The 12,973-nt window shown below is 34.7% G+C and overlaps 1 protein-coding gene across 1 annotated transcript in view; it reads left to right on the forward strand.

The window, feature by feature from the left end:
• The first annotated feature begins 12,420 nt into the window (after positions 1-12,420).
• The window catches only part of LOC108573073 (beta-glucuronidase), a 16,349-nt gene continuing 15,796 nt past the window's right edge, over positions 12,421-12,973 (forward strand). The window contains exon 1 of the mRNA XM_017935438.1: positions 12,421-12,451. The gene's annotated coding sequence lies outside the window, so the exon portion shown is untranslated. The remainder of the gene's footprint in view (positions 12,452-12,973) is intronic.

The raw sequence follows: 12,973 nt of genomic DNA on the forward strand, positions 1-12,973 counted from the left end.
GAAACGTAAGAAAGTGTTCGTGCACCGTAGAAAAGACGACGCGAAGAAACTCCACTCCACACGTACGGTGCGCCGCGTGCCGCGCGACTGACGCTACTTCCCTTCGAGGACCTAGCATATACCCCCACTCTTTATTAACACATTTTGCTGTCTCTCGTCTGTTTAGGGGGAAATAATCGTATACCGGTATATCGTAGAAGAACATTTATTACTACATATTTAATACATCGATATTACTACCTTCCGTACATTTGGGACAAAATATGCTTCAAATACTGTATCACCGAATCCAGTTTCGGGAACTTTAGATAATTAAATTTTCATTTAAAAAATATGAAATATTATGCTACTATGGTATTCGACAATTCTATAATTGCAACCGTAACCTAATTTTTATTATCTATTCAAACTGCATATATTTTTATAGTGAAAACAATAAGAATTGTAAGAAATATTGAACAGATTCCCAAGGTATAAATATTTACCGAATCATTTTCTATTATTTTACTCAAAACTGCTACAAAGTTTTCGAGACAATTATTCTTCTCTGCAATACCGACCACTAAACAAGTTGAATTGATGATTCACATCCTAGGAACTCCCAAAATACAATTGCCTAGGATAGAAGGCACTGTGAATAAATTAGTGGACGAATACTTATAAGAAATACCATAAGCACATGAAACGATGAATTTCTTTGCATTATTCGAATAATTGAAGGAATGAAAATAATCGATTGGGAAAGTAACACTACCCAGGTTCCTTTTTTTAAGTAAGCACACTGTTCGCTTAGAGTAAAATCAACGAACTTCGCAAAATTAAATCAACTTGAATGCAAGAAGTACAAAGGCATTACCGAAAATTAAGTGAAACATCAATAACTGATAAGTAATAAATACGTTGCGTTGACAAAACTTCGAATTTATTTAAAAAATACTTTTTCTAATAGGCACTGTGACAAATGCTAATGTTTTTCTTCCAAATATTTTTGAAATGCAGCCTATTTCTGATTCTACTATAAAATTCTCTTATCACTTAAAATGAATTATTATTATTAATACAGAACATATTAACTCTACTTAGATTACCTCAATTATGAACTTCTAAGTATTACTACTGTTTAGAAAATTCCAAGCACTGCTTCAGCTGCTTCCATTTGAAAAACAGCATTCGTTGTATGATTCATAATATGTAAAATTAAAAATTTCTTTCATCTTCCAGACTTTCGATGAATCTGATCTTGTTGATATGGAGATTCGATGGCGCAAGCTTTGTTTGGTAGGAATTTAAAAATTCTCAAAACGTATCGAAATCTATTAATTGACCTATACACGATGTAGGTAGATGTATTCCTGCTTTACTGTTCTTGTATACTCCTATTGTCCGAATGTGAAAAATGCGCAAATCCAACTATTTCTGACGCTACTCTACTGTAACTTCTATTCTTCTTGATGAACAAAATATTTATATTTTACACAAAACACCATTCAAGACTTTCCGTTCGACAATATTATAACGCACATCTTCGGCTTTCGAAAGAAACGAGTTACGGTCGCACACAAAGAGGCTTATTCATAACACGTTTTAAGAAATTCTATTGCTTACGAAACGTTCGAAGAATACCTCTTTAAAATTGTGAATTAAATAGCTCACGTGCCTTTTGATATTGTACTAGAAAACAAGTAAAGACAATGATACTCGGCATTTATTATAAACAGCTGAAAAAGTTCAGTCATCAGGACTGATAATAGATATAAAATAATTAAATAATATTAAAAGAAATAGTTTAGATTCCCTTAAGTGTTGTTATATTACGTTTGGAATAAGTGACCACTGAAATTTGCATTTCTTTTCATTCATTCAACTGGAAGCATCCGCTATATTTCGAGTGCTTCGGTTCCTATTTATACACTCAGCGAACTGTGAATCGTATCATATGAAATAATAAAAAAAAAAGATTGGTTTAACTGACTACTAAACCACGGGTATCAACGCTACCTTCTCGCCCAATTATTCTCATTTATCTATGAACATTGCAGGTATTAGATTTTACGGATTCGTGAGATCCGTTCTATCGTTATTTTTTAAATACGTTGGATTGGTTAGAAGGATACAATTTATAAGCTTATAGGAATATAATTTTTACGATAGTAAGTTACGTTTTCATGAACAAAATCTACGTGACAAAGGTGGTAAATGAGATATGAGTATGGAATACATAAACTACCGGCCAAAAGTTTGGCATCATCGAGCATAGCAGTTTACACAGAAATTTACAGAAAAGAGTCAGCGACTTTGAGAATTTTTTATCGTTCGAATGTAGAATTGAGATAAACTTGAAATCTATAAAAAATCTAGTTTAAAATTTTCCATTGCGTGCCTTTTACGAAATATTTCTTTAAAAATGAAAGAAAACCTGAACTTTTGTTATGTACAATGAAAATTTTAGTGCGTGCAATTGTCTAAGAAAAACTGAAGTATTTAGAAGTATTAAAAGCGTATTAAAGAGTATATGGTCACGTTACAGGTTTCAGAATATATTTCAAAAGTAGAAAATGGCGAGTAAAGGTTATTGTAGCTTTTGTAGTCGGTACAAGAAGTGATTAGTGTCGCGTAAATGTACCAAAATTCGCTACCTATTTACAGAGATTTTAATTTGATTGCAAGAAATCTCTATCGGGACATTTCAGTTAAAGAAATGTCTTATCGATAAATATTGTATCCAAGTGAGAAATTAAAAACTATTGAAAAGAAGATCCTGAAATTGTTCAGTTTTGAAATTAATAAATATATTGCAGTCCAATATTACGAAACTCGAGAAGCACAAATTATACGTAGTGCACGTATTAAGTAATACTGGAAAAATAGATAATCGAATAATAATACAATCCATAGTTAATAGGACACAGCGTTTCTTTGATTGCCAAAACATACGACTTACTCTACAATCTATTAATCTCCTGATTTTTGTTAAGCAGAGAAAAACAGGTACTTTTATGTTTATAGTTTGTTTCACTCTCGAAATTAGACTATCGAATTTGAAATTCGTCGATTTTTCGAAGTAACATTTTTGACGTATTCTGAAAGAAAAGTCGTATAAAAATTGTAATTTTGTGTAAAATTTCAATGTAAAGCCAATACGATTATTTAAAATATGAAAACAATTAAAAGCAAAAAGATACACAACTTTAGAATTCTTTATTTTCAGTTTGCATCTCTTTCAATTGCAGATATTAAAAGGAACCCAAAATAGGTTACAAAACTGATTCATTAAGTTGCAACTATGATATCGTTAGTTTCAAATATAATTTCGTAATACGTCTTCTTAAACCAGTTCCAAGTTGCGTGTGATTTTCGTGTACCACCACAAAATTTGTCAAAATTCAAATTTGTTCTCTTAATGAGCAAACTACTGGACACCCAATTTCTATATACCTTTGGTAAGTATTTTTAAAGTTACGAAAATATTGCTGTCTAGACAAGTTTAAATAATGTTCATTGAGATTACTTAATAAAATTTCTTTTAGCGATTTCATAGACTTCCTCTATGATTAATAAAAGTAATAGTGTCTAATAATACAGTAAAGCTATTTACAGTTTTTAAAAATTCTCTGATATACATATTATGTGTTAAAACTTGTTAAATGTTCGTTCATTCGTTAATTGAAATAAAATCTTTTCAACAATGCTGACGAAGTCGCAGGGTTTTTTATCAACATTTGCAACACGAGTAAAATGTCAGTAATTAAATGAGCTAATCCACGTTACAATACAAAAATTAAACTACAGAATTCGTCAATTATTTTGTTAAGCTTCTTGGCTCTGAGACATCTTGCATTAAGCAAATGAAAGTGTGAATAAAATACAAGACTTGATTTGAATTGTAGTACAGTGCCGCGTGGAAAATGTGGTCAGGAAATGTTCTCTTCTTGGTTTAAGAAACAGTCTACGACACTCAATAAACGTTAATATTACAAATAAATTCAATAAGTGTTTCATATTCAACCACGTTGTATTTAAAAGAAAATAAATAATTTTCCGCTAAACGATGTACTTATTAACTAAAACAGCCTTCTTCTTACCATAACAGTATTGGTCTCGCATCTATCGCCACGATATTTTCCTGACAAAACGTACTACGCATTTTGAATCCTAGAAATTCGAATTCGAATTCAACGGAAGGTGTACAAGTTTATAAATTCTGTCGATTATAGTTTGTACGCGAATATTTCTTAAATCTCGCTGTGCTACAAGTCCGATGGTATACGTAACCAGAAGCTTAAATTCATCGCGAATAATATTTTCATTATTAAAAGAATGAAGAGATTATTAAAACTCTCTGTCCCATTCCAATGATCAGTTTAATGACACCCAATGGTTACGCGGCTTCCAGTCACCGGCCATTACTGGATATATGGACTTTGTTCCCCCGTACATCTTTAGGAACGTCACGTAGACTAAGTTCCTGTCGTAAATTCTCCGGAAGCCGAATTCCGTTGAAGCGTCTGCCTTCAATTCTTACGAAAAATTCATCCTCGCTAAATCGTGTGTACTTATTTTCTACGTACCTACTTAAGCTAACAATAATAGGAATAAAAATATGAAAATATCACAACTAGAGTTTTCTACAGATACGAAGCGAACATTTAACAATGAATTGTAAAGCAGACGCGTTAAGTCGCAATCAGGTGAAATATACAATCGTGCTACTTGATAATCGTGTTAAGAAAAACAAGTGAACGAACGTTTTATGGATGACCACGCGACACAGGGACGGCTGTGCCAATATCAATATCTGAGGAGAATAACGTGGGCCAACGACCAGCCATTTCCCGCGAGATAAAACTGTGTTAGGCCAAGAGATATGTGTTGCGATGAATTCATCATGCTAAAAAACGAGTGGGTGTTCTGCCGGAAATACGGCATCGAAACCACGGCAAATTCCGGCGCTAAACCGACGCTGTTCTACTGTGACAATTATAAAACTAATGTCCCTCGTGAAAATAACGTTCACCGAATTCACACATCTAGAAGTTTCAGCATAACGATGACAGCGTCGATGTTACTTACTACGTTAAATACCAGATAAGATAAAATAGAGAATTGTATTTTAACGTAATGTGAAACAGGAGTAGCGTATAATTGGAAAAATGTGGTTAACAATGATGTTTGTGAATAAGGATCGACAATAAAGAATTCCATAGTACTAAATATTAACCCTTTGGCAATCGAGTGGCGACTGAGAAGCGAATTGGTAAATAATTAACGAAGACAGAGAGCAGATCTATGGGCCTCTATAAATTTCTTCATCACAGTGAAATAGAGAATATATCGAACACTACGATAGTTTTAAAAAATTTCAAGGATCCGAATTGTAACCTTTCCTATAGCAAAATGATCTCCGAGTTAATGTCGTTGCGATACTTACGACTTCCGTTTTGCGAAGAAATATTGGAATTCGGTTCGTTTGCATAAATTTATGATGCTGAAAACGTCATCGTCTAGCAAAATTTCAAAACAGTTTTATTTCCAAAGCTATAACGAATATTCGAGTGGTTGACATAATGAAACGTTCAAGATTTTGATGTTGCTATCTGAATAAAATTAAATTAAATATTTCCAATAACGATGTCTTCGAAAAATAAAAGTAATGAATGTGTGTACGCTTATAAAACTTGAATTATCGAGACTATTATGTTAGGCTACTAAATTTGTTGAATACTGAATTATATTATAATAAATACGTTGCAATGACTTCACGAAAAAAGCAACCAAGTTTCGTTACAATAATAAGTTTACAATTATGTATACATGTCTCTACATGTGCAAATTAATATTATACATACTAATAACCAATATGTGGGAATGTCAACGATAGAATATACGTAATAATAGTTTGTTAATGTCTGTATGACAAAATTGTACAATCGAAAGCTGAATTCAGCTGAAAATTAAAGCGTGCTTTATGAAAAAGCTATTACTGGGCGTCACACTTATGTACGTAAAAAATTGAAAACGATCCAAATAAAGAGACAAATGAAAACATTGATATAGAAATATCAAAGTGATTCATAAGCAGACAGTTCGCCGGAAGTCACTGACTGTTCGAAGGATGGTGACCTCTCTCCGTCTACCACAGGTCAATTGCCTTTTTACCAATTAACTGTATTCTTCTATCGTCGTAAATTAAGCTACAACTCCTACTAACCTCAATTTTTTATATCTAACACTTTAATTGTTATTTGGAATTATTTGCACATGAGAAATATAGTTCGTGAAGCTACTTTTTTTTCAGATTTCTGTTAGAACGCTTAACCTAACACCTAACGTATTTTTGTATTACATATAGGTACAACCGTAGGGCTTACAAGTTCATTACCACTTTCGTGTCACTTCCAATGTTACCGATTCAGCTTTGAATACGATTACCACACTAACAGTGGTTGAAATTGAAACTAGTTTACAATCGCAAACGCGTTCCATACTTATGACAGAGGCAAGGTGTACAATACATTTGATACCACAGACCAAGTATAAAATAAATCTATCACTCGATATAAATTAGTGTAACACAGTCGGGAGTTACATAGCCTCTTGTGTCTCGTGCGACATTATTGATTCAGGATAGAATACTGTTACAGCGCTACGAGAACGGTAGGAATTGCAATTAAATAACACGATAGTCAATTGTTCAATCCTAACAAACTACGTAAATTCGCTTTTTTACACTACGCCTAAAATACCAGTTCAAGTTCAAGAAACCCAAAGTTTCGTTTGAATAAATTTATTTGCGATGGTGTGGTTGACTAGTCATAGACCCACAACCACTTCAACTATTTATGTGAATTGGTGCACAAGGTGATATTCCATAATTCGCAATATTGTTAATTTACAAACTAAACCCAAACAGGAAATATGCTATGGATTAAATTTTGGAGAATATAATGATATTTTTCTAAATATGCAAAAATAATATTTTATCTAGAAGACTTTTGAATTAGTAAAAACAAGTCAACAAATATTTTTGACTAGCAAATTAGACATTTTTTTAAGAATTAAATCATTGAAAAATATGGCAATACAGCGTTGCCACCGCACTGTTATCAAACTTCATATATTTCTTTCGCCATTTCTTTATTATATCTTTTTATACGGTTTCTTTTCATCTCTCCTTGGTCCTTTAGAAGCATTTGAAGGTATTGATTACAGATGATAGTAAGCAGGTTATCGCTACAAACGATTGCGTTTTCGTTGGCAACACGGCTGTGAAGAAAAAGAGGCAACCTCACAATAAGATAATCGTTTAGAAAGAGCTAACATGAAATCGATTTAGGATGCGTTTTCTCTACTACCTTCCATCTAGGCAGGATCTTATAAGGAGAGAACCCGAATTGAAACAGCGTCTTTTATACGAAGTCAATAATATACGATAGTCAATAATAATATATGTTCGGCAACTACTGGTCAAACATTTATGCTGTTATAAAACTTGGAACCACTCTAAGGTTGTAAGGTTGTGTGAAACCACTCTTGCAACTCGTGCCACTGGCAGGATCGCGTGCAACTAGCACGCTTCAGCTTAGGCTCATCAGTAACTAGACACAAGAGTAAGTGAAGGGTTTTCTTCATGGTGGGGGATCCGCCGCGGAATTATCTCATGCAATTAGCACGATCTGACGAAAATCCAATATGTTTAAAATATCCCTGTAGCCGAGCAAACATCACTATAAGTTGATCATGCTAACCTGAAAATTTTAACGCGCATGCCTGTGCAAATGAGCGGAAAACAGGCGGACGCGTCATCCCCACTACATACTCTACGGTCATAGACTGTCTGTTTGAGGGGAAGTTTGATGTAGATAGATAACTGGTTTTCAACCAGCCGTCGGTAATGTCGCGTACAGATAAGTGAATAGGAAAGTGAAAAAATTATCTGTTCGCCGTGTCTTTCTACTTGGATATAAGACAAACATTTAAATACTTAAACACTTCAAAATACTGAAATATAGTAAACTGTTATTGTAAAGGAAATGTAAGGAAACCTCAAGGATGTATTAATATTTTTTAAGGTTTAGAAAAATGAAAGGTAAATATTTTTTTCTTATCCCAGAATGATAAGAATAGTTTTCTGCGCTTTAAAAAATTGCTGAGAAAGCCCAACAATTTCTGACAGAAATTAAAAAAAGGATGCCGTTATAAATCGGCAGCCACCGTTTTCGCACCTCAAAAATTGACAAATGGCTCATCTGTTATCAACTGCTCACGCGAGACGCGATCGTCGCCTATTGTTGTTCGTGGAAAAGTAAAAGCGATAGCCTTACTCGATGACTATTGGTTAATTAACAGTGAAAACGTCATAAATTCTCCCCCATTTTCAACTTCCTGACTCTAACTCCTCCCTGAACTTTCAGCTTTGGTTGGTCAATCTGTACACCAGTAAATGTAGAAAATATCATGACACGGAGGATGCAGTGGTCCTCAAAACCAACGACACATGGCTGGCATCTTACCTTGTACAAGTCGTGGGAAAGAAGACAGTGACATTCGGCGCCGCAAACGACATTACCGACTACTGCGGCACCACGGTTTGCTTCATCACGACACAGGTGCATGTCGGAAAGTTCTTCAAAAGTGTATTCCATTGTGTACTACAAATACAACATACATTATACACACATACATACGTGCGCACACAAAATAAAAACTAAAACAAAAACAAAGAAAACTGAAAAAACTAAAGAAAAATTAATTAAACCTATATTAATAGTACACGAAAATATAATAATTTAAATTTGACTGATTATACCAAACTAAAACTAAGGAACTTATTACTTCATAACTATAAAGTAATGTGAAATTTGAACAAAAAGATAAAAATAAGTACTGTTTCGAGTAGCTCTTTAGAAGTTTCTCTTTCGTTATCGAAACGATTCTGTCCTTTCAAATCTTCCACCGTTAATTTTTCAACGTTCTTTAAACACATGTGATGAACACCGTCTCCACTTTGTGACGGACTGAGCGCGAGCACTTCTATATGGTTTATTCCGTAGATTCAATACTCTGTAAGTGCTCACTGGCGTAAGTTTTATACCGTCACACAAGCATACCGTTTAGGTAAGGGTATTAATATGCCAAAGGACGCGTTTTATAAGACAGAGCTTTAATCTAGAATCGAATTTCGCTGGTTGTACAGAGACTGATTTTAAATGGTAATTGGTTTCCTATACAGTTCAGTTTTTCTTTTACCAACCGTCGAGACGTACCCGCCGAACCGCTGCCGCAGGGCCAGTTAACGTATAAAACGGTTGTATTTTCCGGGCGAATTGTATACCTACCATTACACTTATGTATATCTTAATAAATTGAGGTGAAAACAGTGTAACAGTGTAACACTGTATCGCCAAACGATAGAAACAATAGACATCGACATCGACAACAACAGACGTTTTCTGTTTTTTCCCCCACTTTCCCCGCAGGCCGGGCGACGTTTGACGAGGGCCAATCATATGAGTTCACCGACCCGGCCGTAACATCAGCTGTTTCGGATTGCCTGGAAAAGTCAGGATCGACACACTGACCCACTTCCGTCGAAGCAGATTAATTCGTAAACGAATAGGTAAGTTTTCAATAAGTAATAAAACACTTTATTCTTTTCGGATAACGAATAAAAATATCAAACACAGTTATTAAACGACTTATTTGTTATTCATGAAAAAAAAAAAATACGTTTTGTAATCATAAGTAATAAAACACTTTATTCTTTTCGGATAACGAATAAAAGTATCGAACACAGTTATTAAACGACTTATTTGTTATTCATGAAAAAAAAAAAATACGTTTTGTAAATCTATATCAATTATACACACGCTGAAAATTTCATCGAAATCGGTGGATGGAGAAACAAGCGACAGGCATCGAAAGATGTAAGAATCTGCAGATTTATTACAGTTTTACGCCGAAAGTCATGAAATAGTGCGATTTTCACAATCTTTAACCGTTTGTAGCTCATAGCAACATTAACCGATTTCGATGAAACTTTCAGCTTGTGTATAATTGACATGGATCTACAAAACGTATTTTTTAAATTTTCATTACGAGCTCAGATATAAAAGTTGTAAAAACGACCTTCGCAATTTTCTTCGCGATTCCGACTAATTGCAGTTTTTTCAAAAATTTATACAAACGTCGGAATGACGACAAAAAACCATTTCTCTAAGCCTTATAAAAATAGCGGTGCAAAGTGAAATTTTTTTGACAGCGATCAATAACCGAGAAGTCACGCGTATGCGACGTTCACGATAGCGCGCGGGTGAATCTCTGTTCGGCCGTCCCTGAGCGCGGGCTCTACGCGCGCTCTGATTGGCCAGTGTTTTTCGTTAATAATTCAAAAACGAAGCTTCAACCAACATTTTGATAAAGGAAAAAGTTGTTCAGTGTCACCCCAGCAATCCCCCATTTCCGGATCTCCGAAGAGTTACGGGACACCCTGTATAGCAGATCATAAGTAATTATAAATTGAAAGCGAAAACTCCCAGTTGTGATCCTTCTTTACAACATAAGAACTGTGAATTAAAAGTCTGAAAAAGTTTTCGTCTCAAAACTGTCAAAGCAAGGATTCATATTTAACTATCGATATCTAACGATATCCATTTTTTTTTTTTTATCCAGATATTTGTTTTCGTTCCTGTCACAGAAAGAAGAAATTTCGCTAATTGTCAATGGCAAAATTCTGTGGCGCCAGAAAGTGTTTCGTGTAATACAAGACTAAGATAAAACATTCAAGTATGTGCTTGTAATGAATTCAAACAGTGTCATCGTGATAACATAATCTCGAAGGAAGCATAGTAAAACCAAGAGCGTTGTTAACTTACAAATGCCAAGTGCGAATGTACTAATCACAGCTTGTACGGAATACTGATTTACTATTTAGTTGAACTTCAGCTATGTGTAACAGGCAACTAGAATATGAACCATAATTTCGTCCAGCTGTACCTATATACGTTCGCGAGTCATGTAAAATGAATTCGTGTTTTCTGACGAAAAAAAAAATAATCATCTCATCATTTGTAGGAAAAGTCAGCGCCTAAAGAATTAAAGCTGTTTCTATTCAAAGTAGCTTGAGGCCACTACATTAAATTTACAATAATTTGTGCAATAATAAATAAGTTGTTCATCGATTGTGTCATTCGTTATAAATATACTGTTAATTTGTTGGTTTCGTAATCAGAAAATAATTGTTCTTCTTTCATATACACTACCGGCCAGAAGTTTGGAATCACCTGCCAATTTACATCGATATTGAATCTGTTACTAATTCTTTATGGATCTGAAATTGATGTCGTGGGGATCAATAGCACTTTACCTCATTTCCATTGATTTGAATGATAAAAAATTCGTTAAGAGTTTCTTAAAATTGCTAACTTTTTCTCGGAAATTTTCGTGTAACTTACAATGCACAGTGGTTCCAAAGATTTGGCCGGTGGTGTATGTGTGCTACATTAAGTTCACGGTTCTTTATCTTAATTCTTAATTTACCTGTTTCACCTGTGAAATAACAGTTACATTTACAAAGAAACAAGTCAAAATTCGTTTCATGTAAGTTTCATTTATTCAAAGGAAACTGTATGAATCCTTTGAGAGAAAGAATATCTTTCATCATTATCTTAAAATTGGATTTCTTTGATGAAACGTTACTTTTCCGTTACTTTCATTTCAATTCGTTCAAACATTCGGATTGGTAGACAGCGAATTCCACAAATTATTATTACTCGTCTGCTATTTCTCATAAGAGACGCTTTGGTCGTATTATTTCCATCAAAATGACGTGGAATTTACTACCGTTTCGATCATGTTTGCATCTTTTCCGTAAATTCAAACGATGTAACGGACTACTTAACTGAAATGCTACGCCGGTCGAACGTTTGGCCGCGTTACATGCAAGGTATTGTCCCAAATAAATTTCGTGCGTTCTTAATTGCGATAGTTTTGTAACACGAACCTTTCCGATGAAAAATCTTAGCTGACCCGGCCTCTCGAATAAAAGGAATAGCCGTAAGCTGGGAAACTTACACTTTCAGGTGGCACGCCATTCTTTTAGGAGATCGCGTCCTACCGCATTACAGCACGATGTGTTCGCGCCGGTTGATCACGGACACCTGGTATATAAGAGCAGTCCAGTCGGTTGACGGGGCACAGTGCAGTCCGATGGAATAGGTATAACCGATTCTCTGGTCTAGTGCCGTGTAAGATCTTGAGAGGAGAGAACGTGCCAAGTTTCAACGACGCGGCATTACGATGCTACGTTAACCGCGACCGGAAATACAGAAAACCGCCGTAACTTTTCCTCTTTACGCTCGCCGTACAATTAGTGGTGCGATTCGATCAAACAATTTTATGTGCCCGTGATGCAACAATTTCATTTGCTGGACATTCCAATTTAAAAACTGCAGAGGTAAGTGATTGAATTCTGTCTGAAATTGGAGAACACGGAAACAGAACGATTTTTCTCGTTCGTTGAGAGGGCTATTAAAATCCTAGATACCTAGACGTTTTATCCACGGCGGTGAGGTGGTTTCATTGACCTCTAGATAAAGCATAGCTTTGCAAACTCTTAGAAATAGTGTGGACTAAGAAGAGAAATTTGGTAAACATCGACATCGCCCCTTCTCCGCGAACACGTGTTCACAGATCCTTTTTCTGATTCACACCAGACAAACCGGTGAGCTGTGAATTTTCAAATGTAGAAGTTAGTAACGAAGTAATGCTCATTTCGTGCACACTTTTTCAACGAAAAACTATCTAATTGACATCTTTCGTTTATAAGTGTAATTAAATTTAAAGCACTTCGAAGTGTTAATTAACATTCTGGATAGATTTGATCAGGAATTCCATCCTTGATCTAAAGAAAAATGAGCAACGTAACATTTAGCTCTTATTATTTAGTCGTATTTTATAATTACACGAAGCTTCGTCG

This window comes from Habropoda laboriosa, unplaced genomic scaffold (genome assembly GCF_001263275.1).
Source record: "Habropoda laboriosa isolate 0110345459 unplaced genomic scaffold, ASM126327v1 scaffold89, whole genome shotgun sequence".
In the NCBI taxonomy this organism is placed as follows: domain Eukaryota; kingdom Metazoa; phylum Arthropoda; class Insecta; order Hymenoptera; family Apidae; genus Habropoda; species Habropoda laboriosa.